This window comes from Macaca mulatta, chromosome 13, assembly GCF_049350105.2.
Source record: "Macaca mulatta isolate MMU2019108-1 chromosome 13, T2T-MMU8v2.0, whole genome shotgun sequence".
Classification (NCBI taxonomy): Eukaryota; Metazoa; Chordata; class Mammalia; order Primates; family Cercopithecidae; genus Macaca; species Macaca mulatta.
Genome location: NC_133418.1, coordinates 64,188,305 through 64,202,897, shown reverse-complemented (window position 1 = coordinate 64,202,897; position 14,593 = coordinate 64,188,305).

Here is a 14,593-nt window from a genome sequence, read left to right as displayed (position 1 = left end):
GAACTGATAAATGGATTCAGTAAAGTTGCAGGATATAAAATAAACATACAAAAGTCAGCAGCATTTACATGTACCAACAGCAAACAATTTGAAAAAGAAATCAAGAAAGCAATTTCATCTACAATAGCTACAAAAAATACTTACGAATCAATTTGACCAAAGAAGAGAAAGCTCTGTACAAGCAAAATTACAAAACACGGTTGAAAGAAATTGAAGAGGACACACACAAAAAAGAAAGATATATTCCATGCTCATGGATTGAAAGAATTAATGCCATTAAAATGACATTACTACCTAAAACAATTTACAGATTCAATGTAATCCCTATCAAAATACAAATATATTCTTCACAGAAATAGAAAAAAAATCCTAAAATGTACATGGAACCATAAAAGACCACAAATAGCCAAAAAAAAAAAAAAAAAAATCCTGAACAAAAAGAACAAAGCTGGAGACATCAAATTATCTGACTTTAAAATATATAACAAAGCTATATTAACCAAATCAGTATGGTACTGCCAAAAAAAAAAAAAGCCAAAAACAAAAAAAGAAAAACGGACACATAGACCAATGGAACAGAATAGGGAACCAGATAAAAATTCATTCATTTATAGCCAACTGATTTTCAATAAAGGCACTGAGAACATACAACAGGGAAAGGACTCCCTCTTCAATAAATGGTGCTGGGAAAACTCTATAACTATATGCAGAAGAACAAAACTAGACCCCTAACTCTCACCACAAGCAAAAATAAAATCAAATAGATTAAAGACTTAAATGTAAGACCTGAAACTATAAAACTACTAGAAGGGAACACTGAGGAAATATTCTAGGACATCATTCTGGGCAAAAAGTTTTTGTGTAAGACCTCAAAAGCATAGGTAACCAAAGCAAAAATAGACAAGTGTGATTACATCCAGCTAAAAAATTTCTGCACAACAAAGGAAATAATCAACAAAGAGACAACCCACAGAATGAGAGAAAATATTTACAAATTATCCATCTGACAAGGGATTAGTAACTAGAACATATAAAGAACTCAAACATCTCAACAGCAAAAAAAAAAAAACCTGAAACAATCCAATTAAAAAATGAGAAAAAGAACTGAGTAGACATTTCTCAAAATAATATATACAAATGGCCAACAGATATATGAAAAAATGCTTAGTATCACACATTATCAGAGAAATGCAAATCAAAACCATAATGAGATATCATCCATCTCACCCCAGTTAAAATGGCTTTTATCAAAAAGACAGGGAATAATGGATGCTGGCTAGGATATGGAGGAAGGGGAACCCTCATACGCTGTTGGTGGAAATGCAAATCAGAGCAGCCACAAAGGAAAACTGTATGGAGGTTCCTCAAAAAACTAAAAATAGAACTACCATATAATTTAGCAATTTCACTACTGGGTATATACCCAAGAGAAAGAAAATCAATATATCAAAGAGATATCCACACTTCCATGTTTATTGCAACGTTATTTACAATAGCTAAAATATGAAATCAACCTAAGTGTTCATCAGTGGATGAATGGATAAAGAAAATGTGATACATATGCACAACAGAATATTATTTAGTCATCAAAAAGAATGAAATCCTATCATTTATGGAAACATGGATGGAACTGGAGGTGATTATGTTAAGTAAAACAAGTCAAGCACACAAAAACAAATATCTCATATTCTCACTCATATGTGGGAGCTGAAGCCAGACAGTAGATTGGTGGTTACCAGATGCCAGAAATGGTCAGAGGGGTGAGGGGCAGATGCAAAGAGGTTGATTAATGGGTCCAAATAAACATAGAAAAAACAAATTAAAAGTTTGATGAAAGAAATAAGACCTCATGCTTGATAGATTAGTAGAGTGACTATAGTTTGCAATAATCTATTATAAATCTCAAAATAGATGGAAGAGAATAACTCAAATGGCTCTAGCATAAAGAAAAGACAAATGTTTAAGGTGCTAAATACCCCAATTACACTGATTTGATTTTTACAAATCATACGAATGTATTAAATTATCACGTGTGCCCTGAAAATATATACATCTATTATTTATCAATTATAAAAAATATTGAAAGTGCTGCATGGTACCTAGCAAAAGGCTAGGAATATGGGTGGCAGGTTCTCAATAAAATTCATCTCAGACAAGAGTGGTGGTTGCAACATAAATCACTGTTCAGAGCCCTCTGTACCCCAAGCCTCCATGTAGTTCCTTCTTTTCTCTTGGCTTTTCTCTCTTTGCTTCTTAAAGAGTGATTAAGAACACTGGGCCAGAGAGACAGGGCTCTGGGCTGAGGTGTGTTGCTAACTAGCTGTAGAACTCTGGGCCAGTAGCCTTTTGTGGAACTCACTTTCTGGAACTCTAAAATGGACAGGTGCCATTCAGGTCACGGAAGTGTAGGAAGAGGCCTGGTTTTAGTCATCAAGGAGTGGAGAGGACCAAAGGACTCCAGAGACTGCCAATGTGCCCATCTTCCCTTATATGACCTCTTACATATATTCAGCTTTCCTCCTCTCTTTCTGCCTTAGATTGAACAGAGCCCTTTTGCCATTTCTTAGTTTAGTTATCTCCTCCAGCAAAATCCTACAAGCACTGCTTCCTCCCTGATGCTCTATGTAAGTGCTGGAAAATTCAGTGAATGCCTTCTCTTCTGAATGGTGCCTGCACCTGATGGCTAGGCCATCCTTCAGAGAACCTGTTCGTCTACTCCCCTGTAATACCACTAGTGTTTAGGTTTATGAAAAGGCAACAGAGGGTGGAGAGTGAGCACTTGGGTGCTTTCCAAACAACTCAAGGCCAAAACACCAATTTGGAGAGGGAAGATTTCTGACTTAAACTGCTCAACTAATTGCTCAACTGCAAACTTCAGAATGTCACAGCAGAAATATTTTTTGTCTTCCAACATTTTAGACAAGGCTATGAGATCATCATGGCTCAAAGCTCTTCAAAATGCTATTTGCAAATAAAGGCAGCAAACTGGGCAGATGGTTGGGGCAGGGGTGAAGGGTGAGCTGCTGCTCTATTTTGGGAACCCTGTGTTCATAAAGAACCAGGTCTCTGAGACACAGCTGTGGATCTGATATCCCCCTCATGCCTTTGACATCCGAGCAAGAGCTATTGGAGCTCAACCACACTGAAGACCCATTTCAAAAAGGCTTCATGGTTCAGGAATGCTGTGCTTCCTTCCACAACAGCCACCTTCTGACTGGCTGAGACCATGGTGGCTTAAGGGATATCAGGACTCCCAAAGGTGTTTTGTCAGCACCTCCTAGGATCTATCCCTAGCAAACTAAGCAGAGATTTTTCTTAAAAGACAAGTAAATAAGCATTAAGAGAGCCAAATGATGATGCCTCAACCAAGTGGCTCATCATTTCTATTCTGAAAACTGTCTCTTTGGACAGGTGGGCAGAGCTATGGTCATAAGTTTTTTGTGACAGGGGAGTCATTGAGTAATTCCAAACTAACACAATTTCCTTAACTATGCAAATGAATTCATATTAATAATTCCATGAAGTGTGTCTATAGTAACACAAGGACAGGAGATGGGCCTTGTAAGAGTGGCCCACTACGTTCTTTGAGGTCTTTGTCAGTTTTACCTGTCACAGACTGTGTAGACTAGCTGCAGTCAAAATTCCCATTCCCTCATCACTTGCTATGAAATTTATCTGAAGTCAAAAGGAATAGGTTGCCAAAATAGAAGCATCCAGAGATGTGGATGGTGCAAGAAGAAATGTTGTAGAACCTCAAAAGCTAGATTCTAGTACCTGATGCTCAGTAAGCCAAACACTAACATGTCAGCACTTAGGAGCAGAGAAAGGTTTATTTGGTGTGCCCATAGTGTGAAGATGGGAGTGGCAAACCTTAAATCCGACTTGCCTTTGAGCATCACTGGGGGATTTATGAGTAAGGTAGGTATGCAGGAGGTGAGATTTCTGATGATCAAAGCTATTTGCATCTCTCGGCCATCAAACTTCTGGATGCCTCCAAGAAGGTCTGTATGACCAAAGGATCACTGTTCTTTGAAAGAAAAACAAGTTCATTAATCTTGCAGACAGCCCCAGGGATCAGGATATGAAGTTAATCAATGATTAGTGAATTAGTGACCACACTCTACCGAAATGACTACGTGCAAGTAATCATGCATGGAGAAAGAAAAGGACAAAGAGAAAAGAAAATAAGTAAAACAAACACTTGGATGATCATATCATACAGGCTTGGTTACAGAAACACAGGAGGAAGAATCTGAATCTACACTGGGGTCCACAAAGAGTAATATTCCCTCTCTTTTCATTAGGATTATAAAATGTTAAAGCTCAAAAGGGACATAAGAGATTATATTATGGGCTGAATATTATCTCCCCAAAATTCATTTCAAGTCCTAACCTCCAGATCCTCAGAATGTGACCTTATTTGGAAATAAGGTCATTGTAGATGTAATTATTTAATATGAAGATTTAATATGAAGTCATAATGGAATAAGGTGGGTCCCTAAGACAATATGACTGATAACTGATATGGCTTGGTTCTATGTCCCCACCCAAATCTCATCTCAAATTATAATCCCCACATGTCAGTGGAGGGACCTGGTGGGAGGTGATTGGATTATGGGAGCAGATTTCCCCCTTGTTCTCGTGATAGTGAGGTTTCACAAGATCTGACAGTTTAAAACTGTGTGACACTTCCTCCTGCTCTCTGTCTCTCTCTCCTGCCACTATGTAAGATGTGCCTTGCTTCCCCCTTGACTTCCACCATGATTGTAAGTTCCTGAGGTCTCCACAGCCATGCAGAACTGTCAGTCAATTAAACCTCTTTTCTTTACAAATTACCCAGTCTCGGGTACCTCTTTTTTTTGTTTTTGTTTTTGTTTTTGTTTTTTGAGATGGAGTCTCTGTTGCCCAGGCTGGAGTACAGTGGCATGATCTCAGCTCACTGCAACCTCCACCTCCAGGGGCCAAGCGATTCTCCTGCCTCAGCCTCCCGAGTAGCTGGGATTACAGGCACGCACAACCACACTCAGATAATTTTTGTATTTTTAGTAGACACGGGGTTTCACCATATTGGCCAGCCTGGTCTCAAACTCCTGACCTCAAGTAATCCACCTACCTTGGCCTCCCAAAGTGCTGGGATTACAGGCACGAGTCATCGCACCGTCTCCCTCAGGTAGTTCTTTATAGCAGTGTGAAAACAAATGCAGCAACCTTATAAAAATGGGAGATTTGCACACGAGCACACGCATGGGGAACACTTCATGAATGTAAAGTCAGAGATCAGCCAAGGAATGCCAAAGATTGCCAGCAAATCTCCAGAAGCTAGCAGAGAGTTTGGAAGAGATTTTTTTTTTTTTTTCTCAGAAGGAACCAGCCCTGCTGATACCTTGATCTTGGACTTCTAGCCTCCAAAACTGTGAGACAATACATTACTGCTGCTTAAGCTGCCCAGTTTGTCATCCTTTGTTATGGCAGCCCTAGGAGATGAATACAAATAACCTACTTAACCTCCTCATCTTAGAGCAGTAGTTCTCAGCCAGGGAATTTTGCCCTCCAGGGAGTATTTGGCAACATCTCAAGATATTTTTGGTTGTCACAGCTGGGAGGTGCTATGGCATCCAATGGATAGAGGCCAGAAATGCTACGAAACATTCTACAGTGCTCAGAACAGTCTCTTACAACAAAGAATTATCAGACTCAAAATGTGAATAGTTTCAATACTGAGGAACCCTCTTTTAGAGATACAGAAATGGAAGCTTAGAGGGCTTAAGCAATTCACAAAATCTCTAAGAAAATTAGGGCAAAACTGGAACCAGGATCCAGTAAGAAACAGATTAGGCCTAGCAAGAACATTGGTGAAACCATGTCCTAAGATACAGGTAGAGGCAAAGAAACCTACTGGAGGCAAAGAAGGAGAGAAAAGCTCAAGAGGAAGAGACCACAGTATGTCATCCCAGGGCCAAAAAGATACGTGCTTCACGGAGAGGGAGATCAATGGTGTCCGCTGCAACAGGGAGCCCAAGCTAGAACTCTGCAAGGGGCTCATGGAACTTGGGGATTAGGATTTTGCTGAGGGACCATGGAGAGAGCAGGTCCAGGCACCCAGGGAGTGGGGCCATGAGTCAGACTCCTGTATGACTGTGAGTGAAATGGCAAAGATGGAGTATTCTAGAGCAGAAAACTTTTTTTTTTTTCTAAATATCAATTGGATCTACTGAAGAGCATAAAACTCTTAAAAGACATTGGAAGGGAGGAAGGGATGGAGTCCAGCTTGCAGGGTCAGGGAAATTAGCTTGACCATGAAGAGGATGGCAGAAGCAATTAATGGAAGGTGATCTTCAGAAGGAATAAATGCTCCCACTCTACTATGTCTTAATCTTATTTTACCTTGAGAATGCTTTTTGTTAATAACTAATAAACATGGTGGAGAACTCTGGACTTCCTGGATATACATGCTCAAGGATATGGTAGGAGCATGATCTCAGGAAGGCTTCCAGTTTTCCTTGCTATTCCCTGAAAATCTATTGCTACTTCCTCCTATGCATTGCAGATATGCCTTAGGAAGTTTCCACACTCTGGTCCTACCATGGCTGGTAGATACAGGGAAAACAAAAAACAAACAAACAAACAAAAAACAGTGAGAATAGGCCAAATTCCACAGGAAGGACTTCAATAGGACATGGATGACAGAGAGGGTGGCTTCATGTGTATATAACTCTTGCAGTCTCACAGCACCCTGTGTTCAGAAGGGAACCCCAGGCTAGGTGTTTAATGCTCTGTGGTCACCATCTTCAAAATGTCAATAACTTTTTTTTTGACATAAGATCTCACTATGTCACCCAGGCTGGAGTGCAGTGGAGCAATCATGGCTCACTGCAGCCCCGACCTCCGAGGCTCAAGCGATCTTCCCAACTAAGCATCCCAAGTAGCTGAGACTATGGGTGCATGCCACCACACTCAGCTAATTTGTAAGTTTGTTTTTGTAGAGACAGAGTCTCGTCATCTTGTCCAGGCTGTTCTCTAACTCCCAAGTTCAAACAATCTTCTCACCTTGGCCTCCCAAAGTGCTGAGATGACATATGTGAGCCACCACACCCTGACCAAACTGTCAATAGCTTTATCTTTGAATTTTTATTTTGTAAGTGAAGTCTGATGAGACAGTGGAGTGTACCCCAAGGGCTTAGAACCTCAGCTCACATGTGGTCCTGCCTCCCACCACCTCCCAGATCGGGCTCTTTACCTTCAGCTCTCACATCCTTACCGAGAAATGATGCCCGCCCCCCTGCCCAGAGTAAGTGAGTGAGTGAGAGGGCCCAGGAGCAGGCAGGTGCCTCTGGGGGGTCTGCATTCCTCTTGCAAATATCCCTATGCTCCAGGGTGCACAACATTATATAGCAAATTAAAAAACAAACAAACAAAAAACAAACAAAAAAGAACACTACAATGGGTCAAGAGAGAAGAAGAATGAAAACAGGTTTCCTGCTTTTTAAACAAGGGCTCCCACATTTCCATTTTGTACTGAGAGCATGAATTAATGTAGCTGTTCCTGGTAACTGGCATAAAAGGAGCTGAAAGAACTGAGAAGCAGAAAGTTTCCTAGAGTTTCCATCACCATTTATCCAACTATTAGTTACCAAGCACCTCACAGACCTAGGAATAAAATGACTAAAAAGCATAGTTCCTGATTCCAGTAAGCTTAGAGACTGGGAGGGCTGAATGGATACACATGAAAACAAATCATTGCAGGGCTATGTGCGGGAGCAATGATTTGTTTTCAATCCTCCTTTCATCAGGAGGAAGTCCGCCAGGGGTCTATGGGGGCACCGAGAGGGCCCCAAGCTGCCTTAGGGAGGGCAGCAAAGGTTTTTCTGAGAGCATCTCTTCTGAGCAGAGTCTTGAGTGAGGAGCATTCAGAGGAAGAACAGGGAGCAGTTATTCCAAGGAGGCAGGGAGTACATGGCCAGTTTGGAAGCTGCAAATCATTCCAAGTAGCTGGAGTACGGGGAAGAGGAGCACTCAGAGAAGGAGGCCGACATCACAAGGTGCCTTGCTCTGCAAGCTAAGCATTCCAGCGTTATCCTTAGACTACGGGGAGCCACTGAGGGGCTTTAAACTGGACTGACTGACTCAGATTGGGGCCTTAGAAAGATGGTGCCAGCTCTGTATAGAGGTAGCCAGATTGGAGCCAGAAAGAACACTGAGGTGTTTGTTTCAATCCTAAATCCATGCAAGAAGCCACAAGGACCTGAATCAAGGAGGTGGCAGTTGGAATGGAGAGAATGGACCCCCAGTTGAGTGACCTTGAGAGATATTTCAGAGGTAGAATAGAAACAATAAGACAAGGTGGTAGACTCGCTGGGGTGGAAGGGAAGAGAAGGAGCAAAGGGTGAGTTTGTATTTCTGGTTTGGGCCAATGGGAGAATGGCCCCTCATCGGGGTCCATTACACTGCTCATGGAATAAATTTATGGGATAGGCAGTCCCCCATGATCACGTTCTGCTATTGATGTCCTTGTGTAACCCCCTCCTCGTGAAAGTGGGATAGACCTAGTGACTTGCCTCCAATGAATAGAATATGGCAAAGGTTATGAGACGTTGCTTCTGAGATTTGGTTATAAAATATTATGACACTCATCTGTTTCTCACTGGTTCTATCTCTCTTGCCCTCCTCCTCACTCACAGTAAGAAAAGGTGGCTATCATACTGTGACCTGCCCTGTGGAGAGCCCATATGGCAAGGAGAGGCCAGGAGGCCTCTGGTCAACAGCCTGCAGACAACTGCATCCTGCCAACCACCACCTGAGTGAGCTTGCAAGCAGATCCACTCCAGTTAAGCCTTTAGATGACTATAGCCCCAGCCAATACCTCAAAGCCTCATGAGAAAACAGAGCCAGGGGACCCAGCTAAGCCACATGCAGATTCCAGATGCACAGACACCGTGAGGTGATAAATGCTGTAGCTTTAAGGCACAGTGTTTTGAAGTAATTTGTTATACAGTAATAGCTCATCAGTACAATAAGCAAGATAGGGTTATAGTCACAAGGAATAAGAGAAGGAAAATTTCAAGTACATTTGGAGAACTTCTGGAGCACTAATTTATTTATCTATTTGTTTTTGTTGTAACCTGGTCTTGCTCTCTTGCCCAGGCTGGAGTGTAATGGTGTGATCTCAGCTCACTGCAACCTCCGCCTCCGAGATACAAGCGATTCTCCTGCCTCAGCCTCTCGAGTAGCTGGGACTACAGGCACACATCACCATGTCCAGCTAATTTTTTGTCTTTCTTTTTCAGTAGAGATGGGGTTTCACCATGTTGGCCAAGCTGGTCGGGAACTCCTGACCTCAGGTGATCTGCCCACCTCAGCCTCCCAAAGTGCTGGGATTACAGGCATGAGCCACCATGCCTGGCCTGGAGCACTAATTTATAAACAATAGTTTTCTAAGGATGAATCATGTTTATATTTCTTTTATGCTTTTTTTTTTTTTTTTTTTTTGAGACAGAGTCTCGCTCTGTCACCCAGGCTGGAGTGCAGCAGTACAATCTTTGCTCACTGCAGCCTCCACCTCCTGGGTTCCAGCAATTCTCCTGCATCAGCCTCCTGGGTAGCTGGGACTATAGGCACATGCCACCATACCCGGCTAATTTTTGTATTTTTAGTAGAGACAGGGTTTCGTCATGTTGGCCAGCCTGATCTCAAACTCCTGACCTCAGATAATCTGCCCACCTCGGCCTCTCAAAGTGCTGGCATTACAGGCATGAGCCAGTAAACCCGGCTCATGTTTATATTTAATTCGATAGGTTTCCTAATAACTTCTACTGAATTAGACTTTTATTTGTATATGTTCTCTACTTATAACACTTTGACATATCTCTTTGTATGTCTGTCTCTCCATTAAGCTAGAAGATCTTGGAAGACAAGAATGCTCCTCTATTCAACTTCACAGCCCAAACACTTAGCTTGGCGTGTAGAGTCAGTAGTGACCAAGTGTTTGTTGAATGAGATTCTAGTTGTTGAATATTCTCAAAATCTCTATCAAACTTTTGTTTGATTAAAAATTGCCATCATTAATCTAGTTCTACTCCCAAGAGGAATTTGGATATAAATTGAGTTCTGGTAAACTGAAACTAGCAGAGGCAGAAAGATTAATAAGAATTTTTTTTTTACATTCTCCAGTGCTATTTTTTGACATTTGTTAAAAGTAGGTGATATAATTTCTTTCATTATTTGCCATGGTATAAATTGTTTAAAACATGAGACATGTGAGAATACTTAGACATTTCAGAAAGAACTTGCAAGTGTGAGGTGTTCAAAAATATGCTTCTTCTGACTGCTACAGAAATTCCACAGATTCATGAATTCATTTATTTAGCAAATGACTCCCTGCTTTGCTGTTTTCTACAGGACCTTGGACACATTCCTTCTCACCTCTGAACCTAGTGTCTTCAATTGTAAAATAAGAGGAAAGGTGGTCAGATCACGTATTTTCGAATTTCTACTTTGTGTCTCAAGTTCTCCGAATCCTATGAAATATACTGAGATATTGTGCTCATTTAGACCCGGGGCAGAGCTGGGTTTGAATTTCAGCTCTGCTTTTCAATGAATAAGTTATCTTTTTCTGTGTGCCCAAATGTAAAAGGGGGTCGTTGGTAACAATTAGACATGAAGAATGTAAAGCATCTGCCTTAAAAAAAAAAAAAAAAAAAAAAAAGAACCATGACCAATGTGTCAAGCACTAATGGGGAAATACAAAAGAAAAATGTAAGATATTAAATCAACTTTCTAGAAATCTCCAGTCTAGCTGGGGACACTATTATTTATGATCATCTTTTAAAATATCTTCCAACCTCTGCTCAGGTAACTATTATCTTATCCTGACTAACCATGAATGTATTTCATTAGCATGAAAATTTTCCCAATGCTTTTGAGATTCAGCCAGCACACCCTGTCCTAACACTGAATTTCCTGGCCTCAATACCTGTGGAAAGCTGTGGTTTCTCTTTTCATTTAGCTTACATTTGCTGCCCTGTAATTTGATTCTTCCCCTTCATTCCTGGACTCTCTCCTTTCTTCTCAAACAAGGGGCCTACTTCGGTCTTGACCAAGCCCTTCATCTTCCTGAATTTCTCAGCTAAATCGTTTCTAACGCTTCCCTTTTTCCAACATAAATAGTTCTTGCTCGCTCATTGTCCCACCCTGCCTCACCTCTGGCTCCAATTAGAGCAATATTTATTTTTCCTTTTTAAGAATCTCCGTAGCCTCTACTCTTCGGAAATGAGGCAACGCAGCTCGTGTTAAAAGCCCTTTATTATGGTCACAGAAAATCTGCTCTGACAAGATCCAGCTCGACAAGATTGTGTTCCTGGAGATCCCTCCCTCATTTATCTGTCATCTCACTTTCTAGGTCACATCATTTCCTAGCATCTAAAGTGTTGTCTGTTTATATATATTTTAAAGCAATGGAGGAGTGGAATGTGGAGTGAGTGCCTCGTGGTGCTGGAATGTAGAAAAGTCTCTTCTAATTTCAATGAAGGGCACGCTGCCATTTTCTGGAGAAGAAAGAGGAACAAACACACATATAGCCTTGTTTTCAAAGAACCCGTTGATGTTAATGGGGTTTATTTTAGTTCACTGAGACGGCTAACAGTAACCCAAAGCCCAAAAGTAGACTCAGATTTGCTGGAACAAGGGCACAGGTCAAACCTCAGGGAAGCGAGTGTGAGTATTCCCTGGAATCTTCCAGAAACACAGACAGCTCTCAGGGGTTTGGGGCCTCAAAAACTCCGGGAGGACACTACAGGCCCCCACCTTCTTAGAAAACAGCCAGTTCCACAGTAAGTCAGCTTGCATCAGGTAGGCCCCAAATCATCATCCTGGCATCTTCTTCCTCAGTCTCTTGCCTCCCTTTTCATCATAATGAAATTTATTCATTGAGTGCTTATAGCCACCAGCACTGTGCTCAGCATGGGACAAGTGCAACCACATAGATGCTTCACAACTACACAAAAAAGGAGGTTCTATTATTACCATTCCCATTTGCAGTGAGGAAACGGAGGCCCATTGAGCACACACAACTTGCCTAAAGGTTCAAAGTGAGTAGAGAACAGAGCCAGAATGTGAACTTGAATGGTCTGGCTCAAAGCCCAAGCTCTTGGCTTGACTCGGTTCATGTTATGTGTTGAACCGTGTCCCCCAAAAAAGATATATTGGAGTCTTAAACCCTAGTACCTCAGAATGTTACCTTATATGGAGATAGGGTCTTTAAACAGGTAATCAATTTAAAGTGAGGTCATTAAGGAGGGCCTTAATCCATTATCCCCCGTGTCCTTACAAAAAGGGGAAATTTGGACACACTTAGAGAGACGATGATGTGAAGAGACATACATAGAGAAGCAGACCATCTACAAGCCAAGGAGAGTGACTGGGGACAGATCCCTCACCCATAGCTCACAGAAGGAACCAACTCTGCCACCACCCCAATTTCAGACTTCAGGCCTCCAAAAATTGTTAGAGAATAAATTTCTGTTGTTTGAGCCACCCAGTTTGTGGTACTTTGTCACAGTAGCCCTAGGAAACTAATATTATTAGTGATCCTCATTGTAAAGCAAAGTCACTCTAGGGTCAAAATTCATTTAGCAAAAACTCTCGGTTTCTCTTTCAGTGTGATCATTGGACCCTGATTGGAGTTCACACACTCTTGAAGCCTAGGTGGAGTCTGACCTAACAGAGATTAAGGTGTTCTTATGCAATGGTCTGTAATATGCATCAAGTTTCTGTGCATCCATAGCAAAGCCCGGAGTAAGCCAGGGACTTGACTATGACTGGGCCCAAGACAGCTGAGGTTCCCAGGAACATCTTTGCCAGCAAAGAGTCAAGTCATCCGATTTGCTTAAAAGAGAATAACTTGGTGTGAGTTTATGGACAGCACCTGGAGGGACACTCGAATCCTCCTCCTGCCCAGCAAACTTGGGCCTGGGTCTTCAAGAGAGGTCATGGAACTGCAGGTGAATAATGTAGGAGTGGGTGGACTCAAGCCCAGTGACACGTTGAGAGTGAAGGCAGCACAGCCCTCATGACCAGATATCAGGGTGAGCGACATAAGGAGGTACAAGGGACACTTCCACCTTGCAGGAGAGTACTGAGGGCTTGGGTACACCGAGAACCCCAAGACACATCTGCCTTGACAGTTCTCAGGACTTTCTGCAGCAAAAGGGGCAGACACTGTGGTTACTGCAGCTCCTGGAGACCCTCTTAACCCAGTCCAGCCCCCTCCTCCTCCTCCTGTGGACCTTGCCCTGGCAACCACTTTATGGCAATCCCAGGTATGGACAGCAGGTCATCATCAGAGCCTGGTGGATTGGGAGCATGGCAGGTGCCTGAAAAATACAGTAGCTGCCAGTATATAACACACGGAGAGAATCTTGTGGTGGAGAGAACACAATCTTTGGAAGCCGACTTGTGACCTGTGGAAGTCAGAACATGCATCTTAACCTCTTTGAGCCTCATGCTCATCATCTGTAACATAGGGACAATATCTATCTTACAGGATTATGGTAAGTACTAGAACAATGTATGTAAATAACACAGCACTGAGCCTGGCACACTGCAGTTGCCAAATAAATTGTAGTTATTATGAAGATTATATATTTATGTATAAGTAGATGATACTATTTGTGTCCATATATGTTCCCTTATTTAGCACAAACTCTAAAAGGCTATACATAAATCAAGAAATCTATTGAGTAGTTATTTCATTCAACAAATATTTGTTAAGCCCCTATGATGTGCCAACTTCCGGGATTCTAGCAGTGAGCAGGGCTCCAAGAAAATGGTACCCCTGGGATCTTGTGAATAAGAAGGAGCTCTTAGTTCTGGGAAGAAGAACAAGGAGACAATCACCACACACTGTGATACAGCCTATAGGAGGTATGGATATATATCGTGGAATCCCATTTGGGGGGATCAGGAAGCTTCCCAGAGACCTAAAGTGCAATAGATGTGAGGCAGGTGAAAAGAGGGTTGGGAAGGGCGTCAGAGGGAGCACATAGTCAAAGACTGGGAGCAGAGCGCAGAGCTCAGCCTGGTTGGGATCTAAAATGAATAACAGGGTGGCAGAGTGAGAGGAGCTGAGGAGCGGGGAGAACAGCAGTAAAACACATTACTCTTTAAGATGCAAGGCACTGGAAAAAGGCAAGTGGCATTTTCTCTGCTATGTAGCATAAACAGAAAGTAAATTTTGCTCAGGAAATGCGAGAGAGAACTCAGGTCCTAGTCTTATGTTTCCATTTGAGTAGCCCAAAGAAGGAAAGAGTGAAGTGTCTTAAAACCTGATAAGTGCCCGGGCGCGGTGGCTCATGTCTGTAATCCCAGTGCATGATTTGCCAAGGCGGGCAAATCGTGAGGTCAAGAGATCGGGACCATCCTGGTAAACGTTGTGAAACCCTGTCTCTACTAAAAATACAAAAATTAGCTGGGCGTGGTGGTACGTGCCTGTAGTCCCAGCTACTCAGGAGGCTGAGGCAGGAAAATCACTTGAATCCGGGAGGCGGAGGTTGCAGTGAGCCAAGCCTACTGCACTCCAGCCTGGCGACAGAGCGAGACT